Consider the following 20333-nt stretch of genomic DNA (forward strand, 5'->3'; position numbering starts at 1 on the left):
CAGACTAACAGGTTTTAATATTTGCAAGACCAAATGTACAAGTAATATCCTCAAACATGCTTTCTTGCTAAGAAAATGTACAGACAAGTTTTTCAATATGATAAATGTCTATTTGAATAGCTCTTAGGTTACAACTGACTGACTGTGAGAAACATATTTCTTCTTCACAGTGATATAATTGGAAGTGTTTACAATGGGATTTGCTGTGTTCTGTGGCCTGAGGACAGCACAGGTCAGTGAGTCTTGTGTCCTTGTGCTGTCCTGACTGTGCTGAGTCTTGCGTCCTTGTGCTGTCCTGACTGTACTGAGTCTTGCGTCCTTGTGCTGTCCTGACTGTACTGAGTCTTGCGTCCTCTGCTGTCCTGACTGTGCTCAGTCTTGCGTCCTGTGCTGTCCTGACTGTGCTGAGTCTTGCGTCCTTGTGCTGTCCTGACTGTGTTCAGTCTTGCATCCTGTGCTGTCCTGACTGTGCTCATTTCTGTTAATTAGTCGATTTAATCAATCTTAACTTTTTGTCGTTACTTGAACATGGAGTCACGTGGTGCGTATTTCACTGTCAGCACACATCTGCTCATATTGTGATGAAGCAGAGCATGGGCAGTGAAATTCATTTTCTATCAATCATTGTACTTAAAACATGGGGGGGTTGGCAAGGGATACAGAAATGACAGCACTCGCTTGAAAGTTGAACTGTGTTCTTAAATGAATAGGATATGGCCAGGATACTGGATGCAGCCACAAATAGGTACTGTACTTGTAATTCTAGTTTTAGTCACAATCCCATTGCTATTATTATTATTAATTATAATAATAATAATAATTAATAATTTGTGCTAGTAGTGACAAACTGTAATAATAAAGAAAATCAAAAAATAAAACAGTACTAATATTATTAATAGTTTAGCTAATGCCTTTATCCAAGGTGACTTCTTTCACTTATTCCAGTAGCTTCTACTGTTCGTTTTGGGTTGTCCTTTTACTGTAGCGAACAAAACGCTTTGGACCCAAACAGGGTTGCTATAGTGAGGGTGTACTGTATTTAGGGTTTGACTTATATGCTTAATACACGCCACTTGCACATTTTTATATATAATGTGTGCACATTTGTTATTTCATTTTTGTTATTTTTGACCTCCCATAGTGTTCAGCATTTAACAGAGGCTATAAAGAAGTTTGGATCAGAATCCAGTATCATCACTTCCAAAAAAGGAAGGTTAAAGTTCTCTCTTCACAAACACATTATCACCTGATTCTGTTGGACAATCAGAGTCTGATTATTGTGGCAACTGCTGGGCGTAGTTACTACTAGTTTGACCAAAAACTAAATTTAAATACACCAGAATATAATATTTTTAGTAGATGAGGAATGGGGAGAAAATGTAAATCAGTTGATAAATCTACAAAAGAAAACAAATCTTTTGACATATACAAAAGCAGAAGTGGTTTAGATGAGGCAGCGGGTTTAGATGCTGCTGCATTGCGGTGCACGTTCACACTGACAATACAAGAGCATACTGAAAAATAAGCGACACGTTAACATAAATCAATACAGTGAACTGAGAGACAAGCAATCCATTTCTGCGGCTTTTACACATGCTTTAATAAAAGAGAGCAGAATGACTGTTAATGAGTCTGTTCTTTGCTGGACAGCCAGTTTGTTTACAGAGGTGTGTATCGGAGACTTTGTGCGACAGTATCAGCTAAAACACTACCTACAGCCGACAGTCTTAACAGTAAATATCTGACAGAAAATGGTGATGATTTAGTTGGTAAATATATGGAATGCATTGGTGGAAATATCCAGTGTGGTTTTTTGACGTGTCTCCCGATGGCTTGGACCGCCCAGTTGTCAATATTCTTTTCTTTTTCTGATTTCAAGGTGAATAAACCTGGCTTGTTTTGTGCTGGTGTCATGTTCATACCCTCTCCAGATACTATTTCCGATTGCTCTCCTGGATAACTGGAGATTTTTTTTCGGAATAACACTGTGGTGTGCTATGGGGCTGCATCTGGATATAGAGCCGATATAATGCCGTCCTTACTCGCAAAAAAAGACTGTCCAGATGCGTATCGGAGTTCTTCACTGGAAACGCTCTGATGTAGCCTACCTCTACTGTACGTTTTTTTTGCATTTTCTTTTTATTCTATTCGTAGGCTGCGTGGTCTGGTGGTTAGAGGGTTTGTAACCAGGAGGGCCCCGGCTCATTCACCGTGACATTGAGCAAGTCGCCTAATCTCCTTTCGGGTGAGGCGTTGTTGTAAGTGACTCTGCAGCTGATGCATAGTTCACACACCCTAGCCTCTGTAAGTCATCTTGGATAAAGGTGTCCGCTAAATAAATAAATATTAATATATTTTTATTAGTGTGATGCTAGTCTTAAAGATTTTTACAGCCTACACACGTGTTTGTTTTGTTTACTGTACTGGCCTTTGAGGGGCGTTTTGAATGTCAGGTTATTGTGTGTGAGTTTATACCGTCCATCGCTTAGTGTGGGTGAATCACTGTTCTAAGCAGTGGCGATTACAGCATTGGTTTGGTTTGAGAATTTCCTTTTGGCGTTTGAACGTCGCATCTGTTTACTTTATCAGACAGGATCTTGGGTGGCAATTAAACTCTGTGAAGCTTTAAAATCTCAGCAGGAGTCCAGGCCAAAAAGTCTCTACGAAATGTCTGAAACAGACAAGAAATCGGCAGAACATAAGAACATAAGAACATAAGAAAGTTTACAAACGAGAGGAGGCCATTCGGCCCATCTTGCTCGTTTGGTTGTTAGTAGCTTATTGATCCCAAAATCTCATCAAGCAGCTTCTTGAAGGATCCCAGGGTGTCAGCTTCAACAACATTACTGGGGAGTTGATTCCAGACCCTCACAATTCTCTGTGTAAAAAAGTGTCTCCTATTTTCTGTTCTGAATGCCCCTTTTTCTAAACTCCATTTGTGACCCCTGGTCCTTGTTTCTTTTTTCAGGCTGAAAAAGTCCCTTGGGTCGACACTGTCAATACCTTTTAGAATTTTGAATGCTTGAATTAGGTCGCCACGTAGTCTTCTTTGTTCAAGACTGAACAGATTCAATTCTTTTAGCCTGTCTGCATATGACATGCCTTTTAAGCCCGGAATAATTCTGGTCGCTCTTCTTTGCACTCTTTCTAGAGCAGCAATATCTTTTTTATAGCGAGGTGACCAGAACTGAACACAATATTCAAGATGAGGTCTTACTAGTGCATTGTACAGTTTTAACATTACTTCCCTTGATTTAAATTCAACACTTTTCACAATGTATCCGAGCATCTTGTTAGCCTTTTTTATAGCTTCCCCACGTTGTCTAGATGAAGACATTTCTGAGTCAACAAAAACTCCTAGGTCTTTTTCATAGATTCCTTCTTCAATTTCAATATCTCCCATATGATATTTATAATGTACATTTTTATTTCCTGCGTGCAGTACCTTACACTTTTCTCTATTAAATGTCATTTGCCATGTGTCTGCCCAGTTCTGAATCTCTAGAACCAAACAACCTCTCTGTGAAATTGTACAGAGAGAGAGAGAGCGCACACATATTTGAAATACATCAATTGTCCTTCCTTTCCTGGGGGCATGCACAATTCGCTGAAGGTTTAGGTCGGCCAGGGTGTCCTCGGCACACCGCGCACTAGCGGCCCCTGTAGTCTGGCCTGACCCCTGTAGTTTCTTTCTTGGGAGAAAATTATAAATGCTGATTACTAAATTTAAAAAAATAATAAATTGTCCTTCCTTCCACAATTCTCCTTTTTTGAAAAACAGGTGTTTTGAAACATACATATACAATTTCTATCCTTCAGTGGTGCATTTGCAATCCGATAAAGTTTGCAGCATTTTAATAAGAATGCATGAAGGCAACAGGCAACACATCCACACAACAACTACAGTGCAACACAGCCTTCCCTGCATTTAAAAAGGAGGGCACGGTTTTTTTAATATGGTTTTTCAGTTTATTTTGGATTCATGACGTAGAAGGAAAACTCAACATATAAAGGGAAAAATCCAGTTTTTGGAGTAATTCCTTAAAATTATTTTTGTAAAGCAGAGTATGGGGATGATTTGTCCAGTGAGTTGTACATTAAAATTTAAGACAGTGTCCCTTTGTGTCCCCTAGATGTAATCTAATATAAAACACTTAAATAAAAAAAAAATCATGATTTTAATAATTCCAAGAGGGTCCGTTTTCAATATATACACCTAAAAATCAGTATTCCATTTCCATTGTGAAACTGTATATCGGGGGCATTATATTTAGGGCTTCTGATTTTCAGTGTTCAACCCTGACTTTTCTGCTCTCCTTTAAGAATTCAACTGACACCTGTTAAGCCATTTGTGTATCTCAATCACAACTTAGAAACAACTGATTTAATTTCCTGGTTGTTTTTTTTCTGTGAAGCAACGAAATTGGATTTTAAAATTGGACAAGCCTTAATTTTTTATTTACAAGCAGAACGAACAAACTTTTTAATAAGCAACTAGTCTTTATTAAAGCTAGAATGAAAAATAAAGTATTTTATGCTGGACACACTATTACAATCGTTATGCATAAGTGTATTTAAATTAAAAAAGATGAGTCGCTTCTGCTTTTAAATACAAAAGACTTACAATTTAAAGCTTATTTAGTTGGTCCATAGAAAAAATATATAATCAGTTTTACTATTAACGCGTTTCTCAGATGTGATTAAGTATAAACTGAATTTTTAAAGGAGATACAAAAGTCAGGGTAAACACCAAAACTCAGAAGCCCTAATTATTGTGCAGCCAGAACTTTTCAACGACAAAACAATGCTTGAAGAATTGACCAAAGCTTAGCACCAACTTAAAAGAGCTGGTGATCTGGTCACATTTAATAATCTTAATGTTTAAACTAAGAGACTGTGCAATGCAGGAGACATAAGTAGAATCTTGCAATTCAGAAGACACAATTACTATCTATCTCATAAGATTACCAGTGTGACTTAACAAAATCAGAATGGTTAACAAGGTGATGAATGGTCCAGACAAGATGTAGTAGTTCAACTTTCCATCTGGGAGTGTATGTTTATGATCTGAAGTGATTAGGAGTACCCTATTTATCAAGCAAGTTTATTCTTTTGTTTTCAGTAAATATTTCTGTATTTCTCAGGAATTCTCTTGTCCTTCAAGACCCAGTAACTGACTGAACTCTTGTGTGAATTTCTGGTGTCTTAACCACCCAGCCGCTTATCCAGCGATTTCCACTTGGAGAGCATGCAAGTCCAAATTTGTCACTCCCGTGAGAATAGCGTGCAGGCGCTTATAAGTGCATCTTACACTGGCAGATTGCAGCAGTCCCTAAGAAATGTGCTTGCCAGACCGGGTCATCTGTATATGTATATTTTAAAAGACCTAGGAGTTTTTGTTGACTCAGAAATGTCTTCATCTAGACAACGTGGGGAAGCTATAAAAAAGGCTAACAAGATGCTCGGATACATTGTGAAAAGTGTTGAATTTAAATCAAGGGAAGTAATGTTAAAACTGTACAATGCACTAGTAAGACCTCATCTTGAATATTGTGTGCAGTTCTGGTCACCTCGCTATAAAAAAGATATTGCTGCTCTAGAAAGAGTGCAAAGAAGAGCGACCAGAATTATTCCGGGCTTAAAAGGCATGTCATATGCAGACAGGCTAAAAGAATTGAATCTGTTCAGTCTTGAACAAAGAAGACTACGTGGCGACCTAATTCAAGCATTCAAAATTCTAAAAGGTATTGACAGTGTCGACCCAAGGGACTTTTTCAGCCTGAAAAAAGAAACAAGGACCAGGGGTCACAAATGGAGTTTAGAAAAAGGGGCATTCAGAACAGAAAATAGGAGACACTTTTTTACACAGAGAATTGTGAGGGTCTGGAATCAACTCCCCAGTAATGTTGTTGAAGCTGACACCCTGGGATCCTTCAAGAAGCTGCTTGATGAGATTTTGGGATCAATAAGCTACTAACAACCAAACGAGCAAGATGGGCCGAATGGCCTCCTCTCGTTTGTAAACTTTCTTATGTTCTTATGTTCTTATATACACAGCTGAGAGGGAAAAATGAATGCCTGTGTATCTAGAGAGTATAGAGGATATTTCTTTATTTATTTGATGGTGTTACAGGTTGCAAGGAAGCCTTTATTGTACCTACAGTTCACAGATAATAATTCATATAACAGCGCTATACAACCGTGCCTGAAACCGGGGGAGACACGTATATGATGGGATTGAAAATTTGCGACAAGTTTTCTGATGTATGTGTGCTAGATAAATACGTTAGCATTGATAAGAGTTTGAAGTGCGTCTGCTTTGAAATCTATCGCACAAATAATACTTTCTAAAAAGTGATATGTCTGCACAAGTATTATAATGAAGCTACTGTAAAAAAAAAAAAAAAAAAGGTTATTTATACTTTATAATGCTGTCATTGGGGGGAAAAAAAGATGTTGATCTATATTTAAATGCCGCAATTGTAAACGCATTGTTGTTTAAGTTCTATTGAAATACTGTATTTCAGTTTTTCATAATCGCAATAAAAAAAAGTGTGCATTTAAAAATAGCAAACATTTTTTTGAAAACTGTCCAAATTGCTAATTTGAGGGTTAAGAATGACAAATCTGCAAAAAAAAAAAAAGAGCATTTTTTTCATGGAAATTGCCAAAATTAAGGGGCAGCTGGGTGGTTAAGGTTTGATAACTGATAGAAAGTCTTCAGACATTCACTACAGGTTTCTCTTTTTTGTGAGTCCGTTGGTGGATTCTCAGGGAACTTGAATATGTGAAACTCCTCCCACGCTCTGTGCCGTGATGAGGTTTCTCTCCTGTGTGAATGCGCTGGTGTCTTAAGGTACGATAAATGACTGAATCTCTTCCCACTCAGTGCAGTTGTAGGGTTTCGCTCCTCCGTGAATGCACTGGTGTCTTTTAAGATACCATGAACGGCTGAATCTCTTCCCACACTCGGTGCAGTGATAAGGCTTCTCTCCTGTGTGAATGCGGTGGTGTCTTTTAAGGTCTGCTAATCGACTGAATCTTTTCTCACACTCGGTGCAGTGATAAGGTTTCTCTCCTCTGTGAATGCGCTGGTGGATTTTAAGATGTGATAAACGACCAAATCTCGTCCCACACTCTGGGCAGTGGTGAGGTTTCTCTCCTGTGTGAAAGCGCTGGCGGAGTTTATCCTGTGATAAACTAGTCTCTCCTGTGATAGTTCCTTTAGCAGCTAGAGAAAGAAAAAGAGAGAGGAGTGACAAAGGTTATTGTACAGTGTTCTTAAACATTAGCTTCTCCTCATAGCCATACCCAACTCCTAGAGTGAACTCTGATGAGAATACAGTCAAACCCTCTATCACTCCTGTTAATACCAGCCTCCTTTTACCATCACCACACTCAAATTCGTCAAATTTGTATAATTACCTCTAAATCCCAGTTCATATTCAGGTGGACAATCATCACACAGGTTGGATCCCAGCTTGTTGTTCTCCTCAAGTGTACAGGCATTATTTTCAGTAGGATCTTCCTCTGCGATGGGGACACATTCCTGTTCTACGAATTCCTCTTTAACAGGAACACATTCCAGTCGAGGGACCTCTTCATCTTTAACACACGCCAGCTCTGTAACCTGCTTTAGACTCGCACACCACTCCTGGTCAAAGGACTCCTCTTGTGTGTAAACTGCTTCTGTCTTTGGCCCCTCCTGTGCTTCAGATTTAGGTACAGCACGGCTCTCTTTGGGATCTGTGTGAAAGACAATTGTACAACATTATAACTCTTACTTACTAGCCAGGTTCCTCTACAAAGCCACCCCCTGCCAGAATCCTACAGATATCTCTTTGGGTCATTCCAGTGAAACAATTTTAGGAGGGGTTTTATTTATTTATTTTTTTTTTTATTTTTTTAAACGGACGCCACAAGCTGGGAATGAGTTTGGATCCAACACTGCTTCTAAACTATGGGGTAGAGAGGTGACCAATTCCTCACATTGAAGCGGAAGTAAATTTTTGAAATAAAAAAAAAGAACATTTTACGCCACCCACATTTTCATGTTTTATATTTTTGTGATATTAATAAATATTTATTACAACTCTAATCTGCCTTCTGTGTTAGGTATAAAAGGTCTGTATAAACAAGCCTGCGAGGCTGTGCGAGGGTGTAGACCTGTTTAGAGCAGAGTCCTGACAGAGAGACTGTGTCATTGAATCACTGAACTAGAATCTGTGTTTCTGTAACTTTATTATTGTGAATGTTTGGATTGGGTCAGTAAGCAAATTAGCCAACTGACATTAAAAAGGGAATCTACATGGATTAGTTAACTCGCCTAGGAGGATTTAGGGTGTGTTTTGTTTGCTTGTTTTTCCTCTAAAGCATCAAACTCAAAAAAGGCACAAAGCGCAGTGTTTGACAAATAAACATATAGGTATTGCCCTGGTTAAAAAAACACCAGTATTGTTGCAGTGTGTTGTGTCTAAACATACATTTACAGGCAAGCAGTTAAGTCAAACATATAAACCCAATTTGCTGCTGTATATCGATACCAAAGGTCACAAGTCATTATCCAAACCCTCTTTAATATGGTTTGTTAAAGTCTCAATGGGACTATACATGTATTTAATTTACTAGCCACAGTTTACACTATACAACATAATTTTACCAGAAGTATTGCCATATAATTAAGTCTCCGAATTAGACTGGTTTTACCAATATAGACTAGTCCTGTCATATAGTTTGTGGAACACTCATTTATATCTCAATTAGTCTAGGTGAACTATACAAACATAACCAGTCCTTTCTTATAACCTGGATAATTAATAAGACTGGTGTACTATCAGGACAGTAGAGTTGAGTTATTAACGGGACTCATAATGCAGTTTAAAAGTGTCAGAAGAGAACATTTTAACCAATCCCTCACCAATAAAAATGAATAAGAAGCTATTTAAAGAGTTAGTTGACCAAGCAATACCATCAAAAGCTCAATCTCACCTTGTAATAGTCCCTGGTTCCCGTTCCTGCGGCAGTCTTGTTCACTCCAGTCGGGGTTCATGTTTCTGAGAGGTTGGTTACTGTCCGCATCTGCAGCGCTCATGCATTCCCGCACCGCTTTCAACTCGCTCTCTGATATTTCCAATCTCAGCTTCAGCCTTTCATTCTCTTTCTCCTTCCCAGCCATTGCAATCTGAAACTCGTTCAATTTACTGCCCACAACTCTTGTGATTTCCCACAAGACGGTGTCTACAGCCGCTTTCACTGCGTGCTCGATGGCAGAGCCGAGCTCGTCTTGCAAGAGCGAAACGGACACGCTGACGTCCATCCTCGCCGGGTTTATTGAAGAGTCCCGCAGCAGAATCGTTTTTGATTTTAATTTGGTGTTTGTTTACTGGAGAATTAACATGCATATAAAATCAGCACTTCTCACAGACTCGTTTTACTTTTGCAAGGAGTAACTTTCGCACTCCACGCTGTCTGAGTTCTTAAACGAAACAGAAGAGGGTCTTTTTGCTTCAAGCCTCAATGCATGTAAAAAACGAGCAGAAAATATATAAATTAGTAGGAAACATTTTAACCCAACGTGATCCTAACCGGCCGCAGTTCCACTCGCCTCTCTCCCCGGCATAAACAAAGCAAAGGTTTCGCTTTCCTGAAGGGCTTCACTAGCAGAGTAGGCATGCCTGGTTGTAATTGTCACATATGCAGGGCAGAAACACTTAATATCTCTTGCGAGACTGATTGGCTGGCCTTCCTGTCGAAACAAGGCGGGACCGCGTTGTGAAGAGGAGGCTGTGGATGAAAATGGATACCAGAGTTTGCCATGTTGGCTCATACTGCTCTGGGTTTTCCTATTGCAATATCCTGTTGAGTATCTCAAATGGCGCCAGTTTCTCTCCTCTGCTTTGTGCTGCGTGTGGGCAATGTGGTTTGCAGTACAGTTATCGCACCAGCTTCAACCCCTCCTACTAAAACAAAACTGAACTCAGGAATGGTTTATAATTTGAAAGCTATACTCATTGTACTTTGCTAAACAAAAGAGTTACAATTATTAGTTTATTTTGTTTAGCAAGCTGTAAATGAAACAGTATTGGGAAATGTAATTCTGTGCCACCCAGAGGCTAAAGGGTTAATTGTACTCTTGCATTTGTTCGTTTCCTTTGTAAATTATAAACAATTCCCGCGTTTATAATTTTTAGTAGAAGCGGTTGAAGCTGTAATTGTGTTATTATACAGTGTGGGAGGTATAATTCCGTGCCACCCAGAGGCTAAAGGCTTCATTGTACCCTGTCATGTTTTAGTTTCATTTGTTTATCAAGGTAAACTTCGGACTGGTCACTTTGATGTGGTTGTAGCAAGGTGTGCAGTGTGTAGGAGGGTGTACAAATGCTGATTAAAACAGAAATAAAAGCCCAGTTCACAAAGTGGTACAGTGATTTTATTTGTGATGCATTGTGAAAGAGCATTCCTTTGGAGAGTGTATGCCCAGACCTGCACACTTCTGCTATCCGTCCTCTGAATTACCATGGGCTTTGTTTGTGAAAACAGGCGTTATAGATGCTTGTTCGCTTGAGCAATACAAAAATAAATAAAAACTACAGTAATAGTAACACTGCATTAGACTGATGATGTTACTGACATGGCCAGCTTTCTGAATCGGTTAGCGCTGATATTGGCTGTTTTGGTTTTTAAGCACTTTATTTATTCTCATTAAAATAAAAATAGACTTCTGCATTATGTAACAGACTTTCATTTTCAGTTCAAACTATTTGCTGGAGAATTGAATACACCAACTACTAGTGAACTGTGTTGTTTAGTTGAATTATTATGTTGAAAATAATTTGTCATGTTTGAAACAATCCCAAAAAATTGAGTAGGTTGACATGTTTTACTGCCGTTACTAGCTGCTGTACATACAGCATTCAGAACAGAAAATAGGAGGCACTTTTTTACACAGAGAATCGTGAGGGTCTGGAATCAACTCCCCAGTAATGTTGTTGAAGCTGACACCCTGGGATCCTTCAAGAAGCTGCTTGATGAGATTTTGAGATCAATAAGCTACTAACAACCAAACGAGCAAGATGGGCCGAATGGCCTCCTCTCGTTTGTAAACTTTCTTATGTTCTTATATTGTGGCCATTTTGAGGACTTATTTGGAAGAACTGAAAGCGTTCCTTTGCTATGTTGCACTGTGAGTGATTGCTGTGTGAAAGGATCATGTTGAGAGATGTCCTGCAGTGCTGATACCAAACTTTCTCTCTTTTGTGGGTGGAATAGCCTCCAGTTTTAAGTACGCACTGTCTAATCCTAAACATTTTTAAACATTATAGCAGACATTTAGTTTATGTAAAATAGCTGTTTTTTATTATTTGAAAGGCCAAAACTTTTTTTTGGGACCAGTTAAGAGTCGGATTGTTTCCCAGATGCTTTCATGTGGGTACATCCGGCATTAACATTTTTGAAAATCCAGTATTGCACCACATATAGCCTTGCAAACAAATAATATTTCTCAGGTACAGGCGAGGCTAGAGTGAGAGTCTGCTCTTCTTTATTCTGGGCTGGGAACCTTCCATAGAAAATCAACCCAACAGAGAGATTGGCAGCATTTTCCAGTTTACCATCTTCTACTATTAATTCTAATTATACTGATTATTGGTAGCCTAAAGCTTATTTCCAATCTTCACATAATATAATGATTTACTAACAGTCTGATTTTTTGAAGCAGGTGGTAATTTATTTGCAAGTTCCCTAACAATCCAACATAGTTTCAGTAAGCTGAAATTGATAAAAAAAAAAATAATAATAATCTTGCCATTATATCCATTGAATTTGCATTGGCCAACTCTCTGAACTATGACTATGCATCACTGAAAGCAAGAAAACTATATTTGTAGGCTGTAGGTTTCGTTTCTGTTGGTGCATTCCATTTGAACCCTTTTTAAATTTATTTTATCTGCTGACTGCAAGTTCCGGTGGGGGTGCTGGATTTATATCTCGCACAGGGTGCCATCAAGGATCGGTATGGCTCTCGGTTGCAGTCCCAAATAATAAACATAGTCAATATTGCACACACAATATGCAAACAGGGTCACCAGTCCTGGGTGAGTGCTGTAGTGCTTGCGGTGCAAAATACAAGTCGCGACACAGATGCAGAGATGTCGGGGTTAGCGATGGCCTCTGGTGACAGCTCCAGAACGTGTTCACCATCTACTAATTATGACAAGAAATAACAATTGGAGACAAACAAGCAAAACACTCACAGTACAACAAACACAATACTGGTCCTTCCAGGTGGTTTGTTAACCATAAACAAAGGAACAGATCACGTCGCTCCGTCCCCTATTTGTACCGTCACTCATGACCCCTTGGTAAATGATTGCAACCGCTTCTCCAATCCGTGGCTGCCACATCATTTCTCTTCCAGGTCAATGAGTTAGTGCACCGACTTCCTTTTTACCCTGGGAGTGAACTATCAGGCCATCCGGTCCAGGGTACTCTGTTCCCTGTACTTCGTGCCCTCACAGGTCAGGAGGGAGATTTACCACCAAGAATCATTCTATATCTGTCATAGTCCTCAGCGCATTTACACTGAAAAAAAGTGACCGGAATCTGTCCTCTTGTCCTCTAGATCCGAAATATTTGTGTCAATGGTAAATGCATAGTATAACTATGGAAAAGCATGGGACAATGGCAAACTTTTAGAAAGGTAAGCTGCATGCTCAAAAGTTTTTGATATACAGTCACCACAGTTGCATTTGAGTTAACATGATTCACTTGCAGTAAGTAATGGGCGGTATAAACTCCCACACAATAACCAGACATTCAAAATGCCCCCCCCAGTCATCAATACACTAATGAAAACAAACAAGCTTGTATGTGCTTAAAAATCTTTTAGACACTCAACTACACTAATAAACAAGATGCATGAAAACCAATGAATGTATTATATCCTGTTTTAAATTCCATCATAAACAGCTGTAACAATTACTGTACTATATTATTATTGTTTTGAGATTCATCTTTTATTTGCGAGCTCCCCTAAATCCCTTGATTAGAAAGATACAGGGTCGTTGTCTGTTGTGCGAATGCTTGCATTCGCTGCTGAGTGACAGGCAGGAGATCGAGACAGAGTTTAACGTTGATACGCCTCCCGCAGGCGAACAGGATTCATTTACATATTGCAGCACTGAGCTGTGGGGTTTCCAGGATATAATGACACAGACAGCAGTTGCAGTGTAAAGCAGCAGGAAACTGCTGTATATAATTTTTTTAGCTTTTAGTGAACATGGCTCTCATTCCTCTCCTCTCCTCATAAATCCAACCTCTCAAATTTCTCTCTCAATTCTCCCGCTGCAAGATCCCGCTTCTGTCTATCAAACTGTCATCTCCACACGCACAAGTCCCTCCATCTTCCTCACTCATTGGTCCAACACTCCCTATCTCTGACTAGTCGGGTCAGACCTGCTCCCACCCCCCTCAGTGACGCACTCTTAAACAGGCAGCCTTTGAGCTCTAAATTCCACAAGCACCAAAACACAGAGAATGCCGACAGATGTGAATAACAGTTCACACACATTTACAGGTGTACTCCCATCCCCTCCCCCAGTCCATAATTAATCAGGTTCATTCCCACATTGTCTCCAGCTTTTTCAAACAACGTTGCATTCTTTGCTGACTGACAGTTCCAAGCATGCTTTAGCAAGCACACAGCATCTAAGAGAGACATTTTATTTACGCTGATTTTTTGTGCTGATGCTCATCGCTTCTGTCTTTCCAGCCATGCTTGCTTGCTCTTGCAGTCAGTGCAGTGTTTTCAGACTGTAAAATAAACCTACACTGCTTGCAAGGATTAAATAGACAAGGTACAGTACAGGGGTAATCGCTCAGTAACGAGGTGCAAACAGCTGATTGATCGATCCATCAGGCTTTTTGGTTAATAAATTGTTTGACGCGGACAATGGCAATGTCACCCATGGGCGTTACCTTTGTGGCACTGCAAAAAGTCTTTTACTCCTGGTTTTAATAAAAACTTTTAGCAGGCCAACTCATTCTCTTAACAAACCGTTTTTAGCAGTTGGTGAACAGTTTCCAAATATAGGTATTAGTTACTGTGGTAATGCAGACAGGAAATGGTGAAAATCCACCATTCCCTGTGGCTTTTACTACCAGCAGATGGGATGACCGTGACAGCCAATCACAAGAACATTCTATCATCATTTTTTATTTTAAAGAGGTCAAATATTTTGTGACCTGCCCCCGATCGAAACAAAGGCAGCTAACCCTGGTTTAAAAGTAGGCCTGTGTAATAAACACATATGATGAGTCTTTGTGAAGGAATATATTTGTTTTTATATCAAACAGGCTAGTGTGTAAAATGATTTTTACTCCAAAATGTTTTTTTAATAAATATATGTTGAAGCTGACACCCTGGGATCCTTCAAGAAGCTGCTTGATGAGATTCTGGGATCAATAAGCTACTAACAGCCAAACGAGCAAGATGGGCCGAATGGCCTCCTCTCGTTTGTAAACTTTCTTATGTTCTTATATTTTTAATCACACGGGAAATGTTCTGGTTTTTAAGGTAGACCACCATTCAGCATTCAGGGTTTCTTTCCTGTGTGAACTTGTTGGTGTTTTTTAAGGGTCCCTGGTAAAGTGAAACTCCTCCCACATTCATTACAGTGGTGTGGTTTGTCTCCTGTGTGAATTCGTTGGTGTTTTTTTAGAGTACTTAATTCAGTAAAGCGTTTCCCACAATCACAACAGTGGTATGGTTTCTCTCCTGTGTGAACTCGTTGGTGATTTTTAAGATGTTCTAATCGAGAGAACCTCTTCTCACATTCATTACAGTGGTAGGGTTTCTCTCCTGTGTGAACACGCTGGTGTCTTTTAAGCTGTGGTAGACTGAAACTTTTCCCACAGTCAGAACAGAGAAACTGAGTCCCTCCTGTGCGATTTCCCTTGTGAGTTTTAGGAGAGCCTAATTGACGGGAACTCTTCCCACCTTGAGTACAACAGGGCAAGGTCTTCAAGTTGCCCCGGGTTTCAGAACTGTTCACACACAGAGAATGTGTAGTCTCTGTACTCTCCAGGGCAAGTGGTTGTCTGTCTTGCAAGAAGGGAATTTTAACTACGTGAGTTCTCAATGTTTTACTTTTATTTTCTTGGGGTGTCATCTCTCTGTGGTTCTTGTTCTGCAGTTTGCCACTGGAAGTGTTTTTGCAATGGGGTGATGGAGAGGAGTCGCATTCTCCTTGACCTGCTGAGGACAAAGAAAGAAAGGTAGGTTACTGGAAAGCATTCTTACACATTGGCTCTTCTGCAGGGCTTCCCCTCATAACCATGACCAACTCCTGGAGTGAACTGCATGTTTAGAGAACACAGTCACAATCCACTAAAAATCACTCCTGTTAATGTTAGCCTTTCATTACCACCACTTTGAAATTTGCCGGCCAAAATATAATGGGTATCAATGAGGACAAGTGTCTGAGAATATCACTCATTACTGATCCAATCTGGTTAATATCACTCGCCTGTACCAGTCACTGATTTGCACCCCACTTAACACTTGAGGAGTAAAAAGTATGAGATGAGACATGTGATCCCAGCACCACTATAAAGCTGTGGGAGCAGCACAACTGCAAACAGCCTACCAGAAACAGGGAAAAGCAAACTGCATTCAAAAGTGGTATGCTAGTGGGTGCACATCTAGCAGACGTCACAGTATTAAGTCCAGTTGTGTTGCAACTTGTTACATTGAGCTGGGATGACCAAAAAACATCAATCTCTAGCACACTTCTCCAGTTTATTAACTCATTTCTGCAAGGTTAACTGGCAGTTCAAATGCTGCTTGTTTTGTACGATTACCTTTAAATCCCAGTTCACATTCAGGTGGACAATCATCACACAGGCTGGATCCCAGATTGTTGTTCTCCTCAAGGGTACAGGCATTATTTTCAGTAGGATCTTCCTCTGCGATGGGGACACATTCCTGTTCTATGAATTCCTCTTTAATAGGAACACATTCCAGTCGAGGGACCTCTTCATCTTTAACACACGCCAGCTCTGTACCCTGCTTTAGACTCGCACACCACTCCTGGTGAAAGGACTCCTCTAGTGTGTAAACTGCTTCTATCCTTGGCCCCTCCTGTGTTTCAGGTTTAGGTACAGCATGGCTCTCTGTGGGATCTGTGTGAAAGAATTGCACAAAATTATAACCTACTTACTAGCCAGGTTCCTCTATAAAGCCAGCCCCTGCCAGAATTCTCTGAGAGAGGTCACTGGGTCATTCCAGTGGAACAATTTATGGAGTAGTTTTTTTTTGTTTTTTTTTTAATGAAAATGTATTTATTTTAAAACTGATAGTGTTTTTTTTTTTTATTAAAATAAAAATATTTCACCCCCACACTTTATATCTGTGTTGTTAAATAACATATACAACTCCCATCAATCTGCTGTTATTTGCCTTGAATTAGAGATTGTATCAAAGTAAACCCCTGAATTATTTCTATAATTAGACTGGAATTTTAAAATCATTTTCTGTCCAAATGACCCTTATACTTTTCATTACAGAAATATTCTAAAACATTCATGGAGATGGATGATGTATTTTCATGCATTTAAAATTCTAATGATCTCTTTTAAAATGCTGTTGTCAATGGGAAATTGTTAGCCCTGAAAATAGCACCTTTACTGCACATGCACAAATTTCCAGAATTAAAAAAGGGAGGATTCACGCCAGTGGCATTTTCTATCTGCGAACTTCAACTGTTGAACACCGTGTAGATTTTAAATTGTTTACAAAGCTACATTTCTAAACACTGGGAACTGTATAGTGTTTTTTGTGGTACACATATTAAAATGCATTTATGATGCAATTTACTTGAATGTGTTCTCTTTATAAAAATTGTAGTCATTTGCATGAGCCCTTCTGAATACAGTTGAGTGGAAATGTATCTTATTTTTAAAATTTGTAATAGGCTATATATCAATATTGAAACAGTTATTGTGGAATATAAATCATGTTTCATCTGCAGTGCTACTCACCTCTGAATTAATATTTACTGACCCCTAATCACAATAACAGTTAGTACAGCTCTTATAAACGTTTACCATAGAGAAACGCATTGCAAACTTAATGCTGCACATTGAAGCAGAGAGGTATGGCACAGCATATTAAAACATGGTAAATGCACAGGAAAAGTGTTAAAATCACTGTTCAAATTTACTATGGTAACTTTCAGTTTAAGTGAGCCTATAAAACACTTGGAGAAAGTAGCAGAGTTCCAAAAAAGCATACCGGACATTTCCATAAATGGCTTTAGAAAAGCGAAAATTTATGACACGATCAGAAACTCAGAGGCACTGTAACCCTGCTGCTGTGATACTGAGCTGCTTATGCCACTGCTTGCCAGTCTATTAATCAGTTTTAAATTGAAAAGCATTTTTGTTTCGGCTTTGTTAAAATTTGAACATGTGGCAATTATGTCCTACAATTGCTAAATGATGCTGTGAACGTTCCACAATGTTAATCAACCATAGCTAAGTTTTAAAGCAGAGTTAGCTAATGCCTATTGTTAAAATGTACTGCAGTTAGTAATCCTTACCAAGTACTGCTGTCTTAAGTTAAGGGCCATATAAGGACAATAAATACTGTAATCAATTTGTAGAAGGCCGCCTTTATTGTTCTCCGAGTTGCTGTGCTGACATTGTAGGCGCTATAACGACTTACTGCAAACAAGATATTGTTTAAGCAGACAGATTTCATTAACCACCCAACTTAAACGTTAAAAATGGTCTTTGTTTTGCAGATTTTTCATTCTTAGACTTCAAATAAGCAATCTGGACCGTTTTCAAAACAATGCTTGCTATAGTTTTTTAAATACACACTTCTTTATTGTGATTGATAAAATGGAAATACAGTATTTCAATACTACTTAAATAACAACAATGTGTTTACAATTGTAGCATTATAATATATATAAATAACAAACATTGTTGTGATCTATATATATATACACACACACATAATTGGTTGCACCAGAGCATATTTAGGTGGGTCATAGCAAAGGGGGTGAATACTTATGCAGTCAGTTATTTTCTGTTTTATATTTGTAATTAATTTAGAAGAACTTGCATATTTTATTTTTCACTTTGACATTATGGACTTTTTTTGTGTTGATCAGTGGCAAAAACTTCTAATTAAATCCATTTTGATTCCATGTTGTAACACAATAAAATGTGGACAAGTCCAAGGGGGGGGTGAATACTTTTGAGAGCCACTAGGTGTGTGTGTCTATATATATATGACACACACACACACACACAATTTTTACAATGGCAACTTTATAACAGTATCTTCTCCAGTTTCAGACACGGGTGTATAGCGATGTCATTGGAATTATCTGTGACGTGTAGGTACAATAAATAAATAAATACATAGGTAATTTTAGTTTTATTCTCTGTAGATACCCAGGCATCTACTTTTCACTCTCAGCTGTGTATATACAGATGACCTGGTCTGCCATCTGCCAGTAAAAAATAAAACTGCACACACTTTTATAATACTGTTCTTATTTTTTCACTGAAGCACGTTAAAAAGACGTTACACTTTACAGATGCACTTATAAGCGCCTGCACGCTGTTCTCCCGGGAGTGACACATTTGGACACGTGGAAGTCGCAGGATAAGAAGCTGGGTGGTTAAGTACATGTGTTTGAATGTTTTTTTAAATTAAAAGGTAGAAATATTGTATGGCATTTCTTTGTGAACTTGCAAAATGATAAACGGCAATTCAAAAAACGTCAACATAGCAAATCCACCTAATTTAATAAGTCAAAATTTCCAGTTATACATTAACTGCTTAAAGGATTTTCAATATCTTATTAGAAATTGTACAATCTACTTTGTCCTCAGCATTTGAATACGGTCAGCACTCAGATATTCATCACATTTTAACAGCCTTTTATATTAAGAATAAAATCAATCCCCATTTGTGACGGACAGAGAATGAATCCTAGTCAACAATCTCCCTCTCGACCTGTGAGGGCACGGTATAACAGGAACAGAGTGCCCCGGACTGGATGGTTCAGCAGTTCATTCCAGGGTCAGTCGGAAGCCAGCCATCCAGAAAGGGGGCGGAGTCACAATACCAGAAGTCATCGCCTTAATACGGTAAGCGATGCATCAGTCATGGATTGGATGGTATGTGATTGCTATCGAAGGGGGCGTGACTAATGGTATTTCAGGGGATGTGACGATGCAATCTGTTCTTTTGTTATGGTTATTGCAAGGACCTGTAAAGGAGACCGAGTGTAAATGTACCGGGAGTGTTTCGTTTGTTGTTCTAACTGTTGTTATTTGTCATTGTTAGATGGCTAACACTAGTCAGGAGCTGTCGCTTCAAGCCAGCCCCAAACCCGGACTACACTGCACTGCGATGGTTGTCTTGCACCAACCAGCACTCATTGTCTGGAGAAGTGACCGTGTGTGTGTTGTGCGTTATTATTATTAGTGTTTTTTTGGGATTGACACCCTTGTTTTGCACGGAGCGATACACATGGCTGTGTAGTGCCCATGCTTATTATTTAAGTGCTGTTGACAAGCAACCCAGCCTAATAAAGAGCTGTTTAACTGTGCACTGCAAACCACTCGTTCACACCATTATATGCATGTAACAAATTAATGCGCTTACCCGTCACACGCGATTTCCGACTCGCCAGTTTTCTGATACAAAGCCCCTTTCTTCAGTGTTACAAAATCAGTCTGTCTTTAATTGCACAGTTACGCACCGCTTCCACTAAATTCACATGGCCAAAATGCAGCAGCAACAAAGTGAACGAGACACGCTACGGTAACATAAAAGGTAATCATTAAACAGTTTTAGACACTGTGATGCATTTAAAAAAAAATCTGTGATCTTTAGTTGTTTTTGTGCGTTTTCATTTGCAAGTGAACTGTGATATTGGGGCCTAATCGAGCACTATATTCTGCAACTATGCATACTGACTTTGGATACTGTTTTAATTCTGAAAACTGCAGTTTTTTTTTTTATCTTTTGCTAAATTGCATTGCCTTTTACATTTTACGCAGTTCTGTGCATGGGTAACGTATTGATTTAATTAACCGGATTTAACATTATGTACTGTATTAGAGTCCTCAGTCTTTTGGCAAGTGATATTTTCAGAATCGTATCGTTCTGAATTCAAATACTTCTGTTGAAAATATAGTGCTGTACCAACAAAACCAACTACAGTACATTTAAAATAAGTAGGTTTCCATTTACAAAAGTCCTTCAGCTGTGTATTTCTGACATTGCAATTTTTTGTGTCCCCTGAAAAACG

General features: G+C 39.0%; 2 protein-coding genes and 1 long non-coding RNA gene across 8 annotated transcripts in view; 1 reads left to right on the forward strand and 2 right to left on the reverse strand.

The window, feature by feature from the left end:
* Positions 1-20333, reverse strand: part of LOC121305919 (receptor-type tyrosine-protein phosphatase H-like) — a 364307-nt gene that overhangs the window by 137168 nt on the left and 206806 nt on the right. The window lies entirely within an intron of this gene.
* Positions 1-20333, reverse strand: part of LOC121305928 (zinc finger protein 829-like) — a 219917-nt gene that overhangs the window by 85674 nt on the left and 113910 nt on the right. The window lies entirely within an intron of this gene.
* On the forward strand, positions 173-19020 carry LOC121306025. Of its 2 annotated transcripts, none has more exons than XR_005948147.1 (3): positions 173-232; positions 15192-15273; positions 18609-19020. It is a non-coding gene; the product is annotated as an uncharacterized LOC121306025 (long non-coding RNA). The 2 variants fall into 2 exon arrangements; XR_005948146.1 differs by lacking the exon at positions 18609-19020 and adding an exon at positions 16009-16178.

This window comes from Polyodon spathula, chromosome 45 (assembly GCF_017654505.1).
Source record: "Polyodon spathula isolate WHYD16114869_AA chromosome 45, ASM1765450v1, whole genome shotgun sequence".
Classification (NCBI taxonomy): Eukaryota; Metazoa; Chordata; class Actinopteri; order Acipenseriformes; family Polyodontidae; genus Polyodon; species Polyodon spathula.